The sequence below is a fragment of the Staurois parvus genome, unplaced genomic scaffold (genome assembly GCF_062004578.1).
Source record: "Staurois parvus isolate SC_StPar_1 unplaced genomic scaffold, SC_StPar_1.0 ptg000191l, whole genome shotgun sequence".
In the NCBI taxonomy this organism is placed as follows: Eukaryota; Metazoa; Chordata; class Amphibia; order Anura; family Ranidae; genus Staurois; species Staurois parvus.
This window is the reverse complement of record NW_028317987.1, coordinates 5,708,476-5,723,069: the sequence shown is the minus strand read 5'-3', so window position 1 is coordinate 5,723,069 and position 14,594 is coordinate 5,708,476. Positions and strand designations below refer to the sequence as shown.

The following is a 14,594-nucleotide window of genomic DNA, read 5'->3' as shown; positions in this document are numbered from 1 at the left end:
GCGATGTGCACTACATTACATCCAATGGAGTACAGGGGAAACATTGGGGGTCTTTTAGACCCTGGATGTCTCAATAAAGAGAACCTCTCATCAAAAGTCATCACATAGATGACTTTGTCCTCTTAAGTAAAATGTTTTTCTTTAATTGTAAAGAATTAAAGTTACACCCAAGTACATAACTCCTCCCCTTGAAAAATTTTAAGACCCCCCACCCCCACATATATGCATGGCAAAAGGTATCCAACATGTCAACTTAAGGTTTGACATGTTGGATATCTATTTACTCGCTGCAACCTCGGCTTTTATATTTTTACAAATAAATGGGTCATTTATTGCTTTTTTGTGCCCTGAAATTAACTTAAGTGTATCCTCCTTCGCACTCACACAATACACTCAATCCTCCACCCACATCGATGGGAAGACCCTGGTCCTCATCTTCTCCCACCTCTGTACCCTCAACCAGTTCCCTAACACCCCCTTCCCTCTCTCCGACTACCACCTCCTCATGTTCTCCGTCTCCCCTTCCCCCAACTCCCCCCCAAAAGCGGCAAACCATCACCAGCCGCAACCTGAACCCGGCCCCCCTCCACTTGGCTGCCGACCACCTACACGGCAGCATCTTTCCACTGTCATGTACTGACCTAGCCACCACCACATACAACGACTCACTGTCAGCTACCCTAGACTCTCTGGCACCCCTTACCACACGCAACATCAAACCCAGACCGCTCCAACCCTGGCAGAATGACAGCACTAAACGCCTCAAATGTCGCAGTCATGTGCTGGAGAGACTATGGCGCAAAACCAGGTCCCCTCATGCATTCTCCCTCTACAAATCTGCCTTCCTCACTTACACCTCCTCCCTCCACGCCGCCAAGCAAGCCTACTTCGTTAACCTGATCAACACCCTCTCCACCTGTCCTCGCTGACTCTTCTCCACCTTCAACTCCCTACTCTCTCCCCCCCTCCTCCACTCAGTACCTCACTCACCGCCAACGAGATTGCCACTCATTTCCACAACAAGATTGACGCAATCCGTAAGGACATAGTCAACTCGCAACCTACCTCCCCACCTAGCCTCCCCCCCATCACCCCCTCTTCTCTCCCCTCCCCTGACCTCGCAACCACACTGCCCCCCACCACACCCAAGTCCCCGCTTACCGTAACCCCCCCAGCACTGCACTCCTACAGCCCTGCTACCACTGAGGAAGTCACCAGGGTCTTCTCAGAAGCCCACCTCACTACCTGCCCCCTGGACCCTATCCCCTCTCAACTCCTCCGGTCACCCCCCTCTTCCCTCATCCGCTCCCTTACCCACATCTTCAATCTCTCCCTCTCTACTGGCACATTCCCCTCCCCCCTAAAGCATGCGCACATCACCCCCATACTCAAAAAGCCCTCCCTGGACCCCACTGACCCAAACAACCTCAGACCCATCTCCCTGCTGCCACTCACCTCCAAGCTCCTTGAGCGCCTAGTCTACTGACAACAACCTCCTTGATCCACTACAGTCTGGCTTCCGTCCCCTACACTCCACCAAAACCGCCCTCCTCAAAATCACTAACGACCTGCTAACCGCCAAAGCCAACTGCTCTGTCCTCCTTCTCCTGGACCTCTCCGCGGCCTTCGACACAGTTGACCACCCCCTCCTCCTTAATAAACTACTCTCCCTTGGCATCAGAGACACTGCTCTCTCCTGGTTTTCCTCTTACCTATCCCGACGCTCCTTCAGCGTTTCCTACAACGGTGCCACCTCCCCCTCCCTCTCTGTTGGGGTCCCCCAGGGCTCTGTCCTTGGACCCCTTCTCTTCTCCATCTACACCTCCTCCCGCGGCAAACACATACACTCTCACGGCTTCAACTATCACCTCTACGCTGATGACATTCAAATTTACCTCTCCACCCCTCTCCTCACCCCCACATTCTCCGCCCGCATCACTCACCTCCTAAACGACATCTCAGACTGGATGTCGCTCCATTTCCTCAAGATTAACCTCTCCAAAACCGAGCTCCTCGTCTTTCCCTCTGCCCACACCCCCCCCCCCATCCTATCCATCACCACCACCAACACCACCATCATTCCCGCCCCGCAAGCCAAAGTCCTTGGCGTCATTCTGGACTCAAATCTCTCCTTCCTCCCTTATGTCAAATCACTTACAAACACATGCAGGCTCCACCTCCACAACATCACCAAGATACGCTCCTTCCTTACCCCAGACACCACTAAACTACTTGTACACTCCCTGATTATCTCACGTCTGGACTACTGCAACTCCCTCCTCACCGGCCTACACCAGTGCAGGCTCTTCCCGCTTCAGACTATCCTGAACTCAGTGGCCAGACTCATCCACCTCACCAGCCGCTCCACCTCTGCCACCCCCCTCTGCCTCTCCCTCCACTGGCTCCACCCCCCTCTGCCAATCCCTCCACTGGCTCCACCCCCCTCTGCCTCTCCCTCCACTGGCTCCCGATTGCCCAACGCATCAAATTCAAACTACTCACTCTGACCTACAAAGCCATTCATAACACTGCCCCTAACTACCTCACCGACCTGATTCCCAAGTACCACCCTACCCGTACCCTTCGCTCCTCACAGGACCTCCTTCTATCCTGCTCCCTGGTCTCCTCCTCCCACGCACGACTGCAAGACTTCTCCAGGTCCTCCCCCTTCCTCTGGAACTCACTACCCCAATCCATCAGACTGTCACCTTCCCTCCTCTCCTTCAGGCGCTCCCTGAAATCCCACCTCTTCATGGAAGCCTACCCCACCCTCACCTAACTGCCACTCTCCTTCATTCCTCCTACCACTCCATCCCCCACAGCCACTTCCTCCTGTACCACTACCCCCTCCCTCCTAGATTGTAAGCTCCTAAGAGTAGGGCCCTCTAACCCCTCGTGTGCCGTTTGTAGTTGCTGTTCTGTTTCATGTATTGTCCCCCCTCTATTGTACAGCGCTGAGTAAACCCTTTGGTGCTATATAAACTCCATGTAATAATAATTTTTTACTGAAATTTGGCATTTCCTAGACTTTGTGATAATATTTTGTGACATAAAAATTAGAACTGCCGCTATTTTATTCTCTAAAGTCTCTACTTTCAGAAAATTGATATTTTGGGGGTTTTGTGTCATCTTCAGGGCTAAAATAATTTTTTAAATGTGCAAAAAATGCCAAAACGTCTCTGGGAGTGAAAGGGAGAAAAATAAGCCGGACACTCCCCTTTCCTGAGGAGCAGCCAATCGGTTCTCATTACACTGCAAGGTCTCTCCCCTCCCTGCTAGTCCCAGGTGCAGTGCTGGAGACAGGCGGGGGAGGGGAGGAGGAGATAAACAGAACAATGTTACACATATTACACATTTAAGTTGCTATAAAGTGCCTTTAGTTTTTTAAAGCCCCCAACATTCCTAAAAGAGCCTCAGATTTATATACATTTGTTGTAAATAGGAAATAACATCTTATTACCTCCTCTGCTGCCACTTCCACCAACGTCTCCTCTGTACTTCTTCCCGCCTCACCTCTCATCTGGAACTTCCTGTCTGGCCTGACATCACTTCCTGTCTGTAGCTGACATCACTTCCTGTCTGTCTTCCATAGAGACTTCCTGTGTGAGTATAGGTGAGATCCCCACCTTGTGGAGATCAGAGGAACTGCAGCCCCGAGATCCATCCCATAATCCCCCTTCCTGTATAATATGTACCTTACAGGGATACTACGGGAGATGAAACATTACTGAATAAAGGAAGAAGAAATAAATGTAACTCTTATGTAACCAACTGTTCAACAAACATCTCTTATTACATATAGAAAAGTCTTACAAACACAGAACACAAAATACAAATGTATAGCTAATGAGAGCGATCCCGCCAAACCTGATCCTTCTGGGGGGGACAATGCAAAAATATATATCAATCCACTCATAATGACATCATCTTCTGGGAGTGTCTGCACATCCATCCATTTCATACACATTTCACTGTCTCAGCAGATCTCCTGCAGCCTATTAGCTCCCATTTCCCTTTCTATGTCTCGGCAGATCTCCCGCAGCCTATTAGCGCCCATTTCCCTCTCTATGTCTCAGCAGATCTCCTGCAGCCTATTAGCTCCCATTTCCCTTTCTATGTCTCAGCAGATCTCCCACAGCCTATTAGCACCCATTTCCCTCTCTACGTCTCAGCGGATCTCCCGCAGCCTGTTAGCTCCCATTTCCCTCTCTACGTCTCAGCAGATCTCCCGTAGCCTGTTAGCACCCATTTCCCTTTCTATGTCTCAGCAGATCCCCTGCAGCCTATTAGCTCCCATTTCCCTATGTCTCAGCAGATCTCCTGCAGCCTATTAGCTCCCATTTCCCTATGTCTCAGCAGATCTCCTGCAGCCTATTAGCTCCCATTTCCCTTTCTATGTCTCAGCGGATCTCCTGCAGCCTATTAGCACCCATTTCCCTCTCTACGTCTCAGCAGATCCCCTGCAGCCTATTGGCACCCATTTCTCTTTCTATGTCCCAGCAGATCTCCCGCAGCCTATTAGCTCCCATTTCCCTCTCTATGTCTCAGCAGATCTCCTGCAGCCTATTAGCTCCCATTTCCGTTTCTATGTCCCAGCAGATCTCCTACAGCCTATTAGCTCCCATTTCCGTTTCTATGTCCCAGCAGATCTCCTGCAGCCTATTAGCTCCCATTTCAGTTTCTATGTCCCAGCAGATCTCCTGCAGCCTATTAGCTCCCATTTCCGTTTTTATGTCTCAGCGGATCTCCTGCAGCCTATTAGCTCCCATTTCCGTTTCTATGTCCCAGCTGATCTCTTGCAGCCTATTAGCTCCCATTTCCGTTTCTATGTCTCAGCAGATCTCCTGCAGCCTATTAGCGCCCATTTCCCTCTCTATGTCTCAGCGGATCTCCTGCAGCCTATTAGCACCCATTTCCCTCTCTATGTCTCAGCAGATCTCCTGCAGCCTATTAGCTCCCATTTCCCTCTCTATGTCTCAGCAGATCTCCTGCAGCCTATTAGCTCCCATTTTCCTCTCTATGTCTCAGTGGATCTCCTGCAGCCTGACTGCTCGGGGGACACATTTTGGCCCCTTTGATTTTGCAGTAAATGTGATTGCATTAGTCCCGGTGATTTTCGTATTTCCATGTAATAAAAGGTGTCACATGATGTCGGGTTCCCCTTTCTCTCCTCCCTGAGTGTGTATTTAGAGGCGGAGCTCCTGCTGGAATGGCGGTCGGAGGCGGAGTCTAGGAGGGAGACTGACAGAACCCGCAGCAGACTTGCAGGAGTGAGCGAGGAGGATCCGGTTCCTTTACCATCGGAGATGAGGAGAGTGTGAAGGATGTTTGTGACTCTGGGAGCTGAAAAGCTGGGAGTCCTATTGGTGTGGTGAGGGGGAAGCACTACTAGGGGGCGCCCTCACCATCCCGTGTACAAGAGGTGGAAGAAGGCGGGGCTACACTACAGCCAACACAGGTTGGAGGGCGGGGCACTTTCACACCTTATCAACTTTTCACTGATTGGTGGATTTTCGGAGTAAAATAAGTGGATTGAAGTAGATGCAAAGTGGAAGCGGTGGACTTGCAGAGAACACTATACTGAGCACACAATATTGTCCGTCTCCATGGATTTGCACAGGATTTGAGATGATTTCCTATAGCAGCAAATCTGATGAGATGAATGAAGTGGGTGTAAAGTGGAAGCAGTGGATGTGCAGAGAATAGGATTTGGAGCCCCGAGCTCTTTATCTCTGAATGTCTCCACATATTTGTAGTGTATTTGTGATGATTTCTGTGCACACACAATAGGACAGCGCTGTGACACATAATGCTCTTCTAGATGACAGGGAATCCTTCCCTTTGTTAGAGCAGCAGTCCGCTAGAAGGTTTTTGTAGGTTTGGAGTTGTTACACATAGCGCGGGTTTTATCCATTTATAGTGATGACATCATTGCCCAAATCTGGGGGTCACCAGCCATTTCCACCCTTTACTCCCAGCTGGGGGGCTTTGTATCCATATACCAGATGTTCTACAGGACTAAATCTGCCATCAATGTTACTGCAAAATCAAAGGGGCCAAAACCCCTCCCCCGAGGAGTCATATATTTCTGTCCCCCTTGGTGGGAGTGGAGGTGACCCCTCTATAAGGATCTACAGTCCATACACACCCAGCACAAGGCCGGGGTCACACTACCAGACGCTTCTCGGGGCTGCAGTTCCTCTGAGCTCCACAAGGTGGGGATCTCACTTCTACCCAGACAGGAAGTCTCTATGGAAGACAGGAAGTGATGTCAGGTACAGACAGGAAGTGATGTCAGGTACAGGCAGGAAGTGATGTCAGGTACAGGCAGGAAGTGATGTTAGGTACATACAGGAAGTTCCATGAATGAGGAAGTAAAGAGAAGTCATTCTTGGATCTATCGGCGGAGGAGGTAATACGTAGATGAACCCCTTCAGGGGGAGGAGTTGATGATAATATATTTGCTCCCAAAGCTGGCCTACATGGTTCAGTTTTATCGTTCAGCCAGCGGGATGACCATAAAACTGAAGCGATTCCCCCATCCACACATTGGAGGTGGATGGGGGAATCCTCCACGCTGCACTCTTGTATTCTGACAATGGGGGGACTCCTCCGCTCTCAGAATACACAGATCAGCACTGAAGCTATTGGCTGCAGCCGCTGGGGGAGTGGCTTTTATCCGGCAGTGGCCACACATGGATGGAAATGTGAGCGATCCCTGCTGAACCAGCTGAATTTCCATGGATCTATGGTCACCTTCAGTGACTTCCTCCCCTCCCCCTCATCTCCTTCATGATGGAAGTCATGCTGAGATCATCTCCCATTGGCTGAGCAATATTCTCATTTGTCTCTCAGCTCCTTCTTGCTATTCCTCGTCCTGCCTGTTGTTTCCTTGGATTGATTTTCTGTGTAGTGACCCCGGCTTGGTCTCTTGGATGCGCTCGTCTGTTGCTTGCCCTGACCTTTCTCCTGATTCCTGGATCTCCTCCTCATCTCTCCTCCATATCCTCTTACACAGCTTTTCTCCACACCTGCAGTGACCCTGGGGGGAGGAAACTTGGCACCAGCACGCCGCCAAATCCATCCCCACCATTAGGGGCTCTGGAGACAATTGTCTGCTATTTACACTCCGTTCCTCCGCATGTCACCTGATCACATGACAGCTTACTTCCACAGATTCCGCATAGATTTCTGGATGGTAAAGGTCAAAGTTCACTCTTCAGTTTAGGAGAGGTAGGACACACCCAGGAACAAGCATTTGGTTTGCATGGGAGCCTCATATAGAGGACCCCTCAAATCTCCCCATCCAAATGTCCCTCCATCCAGAGTCTATCTGTCATAGGATTCTCTGACTCTGGATGAAGGGACATTAGGAGGAGGAGCTGTGAGGTCAGTGTGATGTCATAGGACATATAGATTAACCAAAATTATTGGTAGTTGTGATTTATACACAGCATGTTTGTTACAATGAATGTTTTATTATATCTTTCAGAGTGGAATCCTCGGGGATGATAATATTGATGTTAAAGAAGAGTATAAAGAGGAGGATGAGGAGTATGGAGTGATGGAGGAGATTTCAGAAGGACACAAGGATATGATGGAGCCACCTAATACCAGGAACCCACCAGAGAGATGTCCCCGTCCTCTGTATTCCCGGGATTCCACACAGGAAGGTCACACCATCCCTCACTATTACAAGGTTGGTGGGGTGGAGAGCATGGACCTGGGATAATATATGGATTTTTTATGTGACCTTATATTTTACAGATTAAATTTTTTTCTCATTCTCTTGGTTTAGTGTGAAGATCTGATGAATATAAAAGAAGAAGAGGCGTATGTGAGGGATGATCAGCAGTCTATGGAGGAGGATGGAATAACGGGGACATTTATAGAGGAGGACACTCCTACAGAGATCAGCACAGGTGGGTCATGAACACTAAATCCATTCCTCCACCCATACTGCTCACTGATTGGTCCAGAGTAGGGCGGGGACTGGGTGATATCAGCCTGTAATCCCCTGGTCACTTTCCTGAGCTGTGTTCCCCGTCCTGTATTCCTGGATTTCTCTCGGATAATCTTCCTTCTCTGTGCTGCAGACACAATTTATGTATCTAGACTGGATTTATGGAGGTTCTGGGGTTCAGCTACATATTAATTCATTGACTCTGCTAAACCTAGACACCTGTCAGATCCTGGACGTGAACCCAGGACCTCTACTGTGTCTGGCAGAAGCTCTTCTCACTGAGTTACCTGATATAATGGACGGCACTCTGCTTATCCATTGCTGTGTTTTCTGCTGAACCTTGAACTCTTTGCTCCTCCCATGAACTTCCTGATTTAAGCCATGTCTCTGCACTTCCTGTTTGGCAGATTTTTGTGCCTTCTCCATCCAATATCTTGCCCTTGTCTCTCCTGCTACCTTCTGTAGCTTTGCTATTGACCTTTGTCTTGTTTCTGGGCTATGATTCTACTTCATCCCAACCTGCAGCCACTTGTTACTGACCCTTGGCTTGTTTATTGACTACTACTACTGTGACCTGGTACTAACGCAGCAAAACCCATACCCACCATCTGGAGCTCTGGTGATACTGGTTAGTGCTTAGACCCCGCACCTCAGGTGAGCTCGTGTCATCTGTCAGGGTGACCTGCCTGTATACCTATCCTGTTGGTTGGTCTTCTGCTATAACTACTGGTCTCTGAGCCTGACCTCTGACCGGCACAGGAAAATCTGACCCAAACATGGAGGCCGCTATAGCAAATACCGTGGCTCCTTTCAGGCACCAACTTTCAGAAGTGCAAGAGTTCGGTGTTACCTACCAAGAAAAATGTTCTGGAAAGTGTGTTAAAGGGGCAACAGGAGGAAATCCATGCTCTGCAAAGAAGATTGCTGGACTTATGTTCCCGCGATGTTGCTAACACAGGCATGCCTCTGTCAGTCAAGTTCAATGGAGACCGACACCATTACAGAGGTTTCCTTAACCAATGCCACATTTTTTTCCAGATGCAACCTGCTGCATTTAATTCTGAGAAATAGAAAGTATTGTTTGTTGTAAACCTCCTGACTGAGGAAGCCCTAGCTTGGTCCTCTCCCCATATAGGACAAGACTGCATTGAACCAGGACTTTGAGGATCCCAATCACTGTACTACTGCTGAAGCAAAGCTGCATAGTTTACTGCAGGGTAGACGCTCTGTTTCTGAGTACACAGCTGAATTCTGATGATTGATCTCAGATACCACCTGGAACCCAGCAGCACAAAAGAATCAGTTCCGCCAAGGGCTCTCTGAACAGGTAAATGATGAGCTCACCAGAGTAGAGACTCCTAATGATCTTGAAGCTTTCATCCAATTATGCATCTGAATTGATCAGAGACTTACAGAAAGGAGGAAGGAGAGTCTGGGAATGTTTGGAAGTATTGGTGACATACGTTTTCCTACTGATCAGTTCATTCAGAAGGATCTAAAAGTTTCCCCAGATTCTAACACATCCAACCTATGCAGGTAGATGCTATTAAGTAATCCATTTCTACTCAAAAGAAAGAGACGACGTTTGGAGAACTTATGTCTGTATTGTGGGGACTCTGGACATTACGCAGTTAATGGTCACAGCAAAGTTAAAAGAACAATTGCGATTGATAGTATATTATTATTATACAGTATTTATAAAGCGCCAATAGTTGGCTCAGCGCTGTACATTACAAAGGGGGACAGAACATGTGACAGAACAATACCAATACAATGCAAAACATGAGGGGATCTAGGGCCCTGATCCTGGGAGCTTACAATCTAGGAGGGAGGGGATGGTGGCACAGGAGGAGATAGCTGTGGGGGATGGAGTGGTAGGAAGAGTGGAGGAGGTTGGCAAGTTAGCAGGGGGTAGGGTTGGCTTCCCTGAAAAGGTGGGTTTTCAGGGTGCACCTAAAGGAGAGGAGAGTAGGTGATAATCTGATGGGTTGGGGCAGGGAGTTCCAGAGGATGGGTGACACCCTGGAGAAGTCCTGGAGGCGGGCATGGGAGGAGGAGACCAGGGAACTAGAGAGGAGGTCTTGTGAGGAGCGGAGTGTGCGTGTTGGGTGGTACTTGGATATTAGGTCAGTGATGTAGTTCGGGGCAGTATGGTGGACAGCTTTGTACGTCAGTGTTAGGATTTTGAATTTGATCCGTTGCACAATCGGAAGCCAGTGGAGGGATTGGCAGAGGGGGGTGGAGGACACTGAGTGGAGGCCAGTGGAGGGATTGGCAGAGGGGGGTGGCGGAGATGGAGCGGTTGGAAAGGTGAATGAGTCTGGCAGCCGTATTCAGGATGGACTGAAGCGGGGATAGCCAGCGGCGAGGCAGGCCAGTGAGGAGGGAGTTGCAGTAGTCGAGTCGTGATATGATGAGGGAGTGGATGAGCTGTTTAGTGGTTTCTGGGGTTAGGAACGTGCGGATTTTGGCGATGTTGCGGAGGTGGAGTCTGCATGAGTTTGTTAAAGAGTGGACTTGGGGCTGGAAGGATAGGTTGGAGTCCAGAATGACACCAAGTTCTCTGGCCTGCGGGGTGGGTTTGATGGTGGCATTGTTGGATGTGATGGAGAAGTCAATGGGGGATGGGGTCCGGGCTGGGGGGAAGACAAGAAACTCGGTTTTGGAGAGGTTCAGTTTAAGGAAGTGGAGCGACATCCAGTCTGATATGTTGCTCAGTAGGTGTGTGATTCGGGCGGAGACCGAGGGGGTGAGGTGGGGGGGCGGAGACCGAGGGGGTGAGGTGGGGGGTAGAGAGATAGATTTGTGTGTCATCGGCATAGAGGTGGTAGTTGAAGCCGTGAGAGTGTATGAGTTGGCCAAGGGAGGAGGTGTAGATGGAGAAGAGAAGGGGCCCGAGGACGGAGCCTTGAGGGATCCCAACAGAGAGGGGGAGTGAGGGGGAGGTGGTAGCATTATAGGTAACGCTGAAAGAGCGTTGTGACAGGTAGGATGAGAGCCAGGAGAGAGCAGAATCTCTGAGGCTGAGGGAGTGTCGTTTTTTGAGAAGGAGGGGGTGGTCGACTGTGTGGAAGGCCGCAGAGAGGTCAAGGAGTAGGAGCACTGAATAGTGGCCATTAGCTTTGGCGGTTAGCAGGTCGTTGGAGAGTTTGAATAAGGCGGTTTCGGTGGAGTGTAGGGGATGGAAGCCGGACTGTAGGGGATCGAGGAGGTTGTTGTCGTTGAGGTGAGAGCATAGGTGGGTGTAGACTAGGCGCTCGAGGAGTTTAGATGTAAATAGGAGCAGGGAGATGGGTCTAAGGTTGTTCAGGTCATTGGGGTCCAGGGAGGGTTTTTTAAGTATGGGGGTGATGTGTGCATGTTTCAGAGGGGAGGGGAAAGTGCCGGAAGAGAGGGAGAGATTAAAGATGTGGGTGAGGGAGCGTAGGATGGAGGGGGAGGGAGGTCGTAGGAGTTGTGAGGGGATAGGGTCGAGGGGGCAGGTGGTGAGGCGTGCATCAGAGAAGACCTTGGAGACTTGCTCGATGGTAGTAAGGTCGAAGGTGTGGAGTGTTGAGGGGGCTTCCGTGTGAGGAATGTTGGGTGGGGTGGAGGTCAGAGCAGTGGTGGGGCCGTGGGAGAGGGGTGATGAGGGGGTAGCTGTGTGAGAGGGGACGGGTTTGGGGGGAGTGTGAGCTGTGGCGATGTCCTTGCGAATTGTGTCAATCTTGTTTTTTAAGTGATTGGCAATCTCAAGGGCGGTGAGTGAGGTGCTGGGTGGCGGTGGGGGCGGAGAGAGTAGAGAGTTGAAGGTGGAGAAGAGTCAGCGAGGATTGGAGGAGAGGGTCTTGATGAGGGTCTGGAAGTAGGCTTGCTTGGCTGCATGGAGGGAGGAGGTGTAGGTGTGGAAGGCAGATTTAAAACGGGTGAAGGCTTGTTGGATCTGGTTTTGCGCCATAGTCGCTTGAGAGTTTTGGTGTGGTCAGTCTGCCAGGGCTGGAGCGGTCGGGGTCTGATGTTTCGTGTGGTTAAAGGTGCTAGTGAGTCAAGGGCTGTTGACAGCGCGTTGTTATAGGCGGTCATAGCCAGGAAAAGGCAGGACAGGGGGAGGATGCTGTCATGGAGTTGATCAGCTGCAGAGTAGAGGGGGGCAGGGTTCAGGTTGCGGAGGTTACGGCTGGTGGTAGTGTGACATTTGGAGGGGTAGGGGTTAGAGGACGAGGAGATAGAGAAGGTGATAAGGTTGTGGTCAGAGAGGGAAGGGAGTGTTTGAGGTTGTGGGGAGCGCAGCGGTTGGAGAAGACAAGGTCCAGGATACTTCTGTCGGAGTGGGTGGTGGATTGTATACACTGTGCAAGTGCAAAGGAGGAGGTTAAGTGGAGGAGTTGGGATGTGGCCGGGTTGTCAATGTTGACAGGGATGTTGAAATCCCCAAGTATAGTGCCTGAACAAATATACTCCATTACCAGTCTATCTCCCCATTGATTTATGAAGACATAAAAGTTGATTCTATGCAGTCTCATTTTGTTGTCCCTATCATTCTTATCACTGAGGGCCATGAAATCCCATGTTCTGCTATGCTGGACTCTGGGGTCGGGCGGAACTTTATGGACATAGAATTTGCCCACAACAACAATAATCTCCCAAGAAACAAATCTGCCCCATTGATATGGAGACGGTTGATGGTTCACCTTTAGGACCGGTGTTTTCCATGAAACGGTTCCCCTGGTACTCTAATTTGAGGCTGACCATTATGAGACCATCAGCTCTCAGCTGATTACATCGCCTAAATTTCCTGTCATCTTGGGCATTCCTTGATTTTCTACCCATAACCCCACCATCAGTTGGGGAGAACGGACTATACATTTTATGTCCCCTCATTGCAAGGAGCATTGTAGGGAACCATGTTGTACAAGTTTTCTACCAATCAGGGAATCACAAGTTGATGTGGTAACTACCCAGTCATATGACAACCTGCCTCCACAATACTATGAGTTCTGAGATATCCATGATAAAAAGAATGACGATCAATTACCTCCTCATCGCCCATACGATTGTCCCATTGAACTGCTTCCAGGGTCAGAAATACCATTCAGCCGCCTTCTCAATCTGTCAGAACCTGAATTAAAGGTGCTCAGGGAGTGGCTTGATGAGAATTTGAGAAGGGCTTTATCAAACCCTCAACATCTCCTGCAGGGGCAGCCCTGTTCTTTGTTGAGAAAAAGGATTGCACTTTGCGTCCATGCATCGATTTCAGGGACTAGAATAAATCACTATTAAAAACCGTTACTCCCATTAATCATTGAAATTCTGGAAAGACTCCGCTCTGCCAAAGTCTTTACAAAACCTGACTTACGGGGGGCATATAACCTTGTATGCATTCATCAAGGAGACAAATGGAAAGCCACCTTTACAACCAGATATGGGCACTTCCAGTCCCTAGTTATTCCTTTTGGCCTATGCAACGCTCCCGCGACTTTTCAGCACTTCATCAATGATGTGTTTGACATCTGTTGGACCAGTTTGTTATTGTATATCTGATGATATTCTCATCCTTTCCGATAACTTGGAGGATCATCTCAAGCGTGTCTGCACTGTATTCGAAAGATTAAGGAAGAACCGACTTCAAACTGGAGAAATGTGAGTTTGAACAAACCCAGATCCAGGTCTTGGGATTTATTATCTCTTCAGAAGGAGTGAGCATGGATCCCGAGAAGATCAAGGCAGTGGTGGATTGTCCTGTACCTGGAAATTCATAAGAAACATCTTTAAGGTAATCGCACCAATTACAGAGCTGACAAAGAAAGGAGTGCCTTTTGTATGGTCACCGGAGGCACACACTGCTTTTAGTAAGCTAAAGTTTATTTTTGCATTTCTACACCAATATTGGTACATCCTGATCCTGAACTACTCTCTTAATATCTCTCACCTTGACTATTGTAACTCCCTCCTCATTGGCCTACCTAATCGCAGGCTATCCCCCCTCCAGTCTATCCTGAATGCTGCTGCCAGACTCATCCACCTTACTAACCATTCTGTATCAGCCATCCCTCTCTGCCAATCCCTCCACTGGTCTCCATTCAGTGTCCTCCACCCCTCTCTGCCAATCCCTCCACTGGCCTCCATTCAGTGTCCTCCACCCCTCTCTGCCAATCCCTCCACTGGCTTCCATTCAGTGTCCTCCACCCCTCTCTGCCAATCCGTCCACTGGCCTCCATTCAGTGTCCTCCACCCCTCTCTGCCAATCCCTCCAGTGGATTCCCATTGCTCATTGAATAAAAGTCAAAATATTAACAATAACATATAAAGCCATTTATAACTCTGCCCCAAGTTACATCACCAATCTTGTCTCCAAATATCACCCAAACCATCCTCTCCGCTTCTCCCATGACCTCCTGCTCCTCCTGAGGGAGGAGTCAATACCCCAATGATGGTGGTCTTCAGGATTAGTCCAGTCTTCATCTTGGTTGTTCTCCCCCCATCATCACTCTCTGACCTCTGGTGGGGCTCAGCCCCGCTGTTCTTCATGACTAAATCATGGAGTAAATAAGGAAGTGCAGTACTTCTTGTGTTGGGAAGATGGCGATGAGTGATAGAGGGGGTGGGGACCCTCGTCCTATAATCCCCTCATCACTGTCCCTCCTATAAAAGA

At 49.5% G+C, this 14,594-nt stretch overlaps 1 protein-coding gene across 1 annotated transcript in view; it reads right to left on the bottom strand.

Moving 5' to 3' along the window:
- LOC149461916 (uncharacterized) overlaps positions 1-14,594 on the bottom strand; it is a 99,633-nt gene that overhangs the window by 45,029 nt on the left and 40,010 nt on the right. The gene's annotated exons all lie outside the window — the stretch shown is intronic.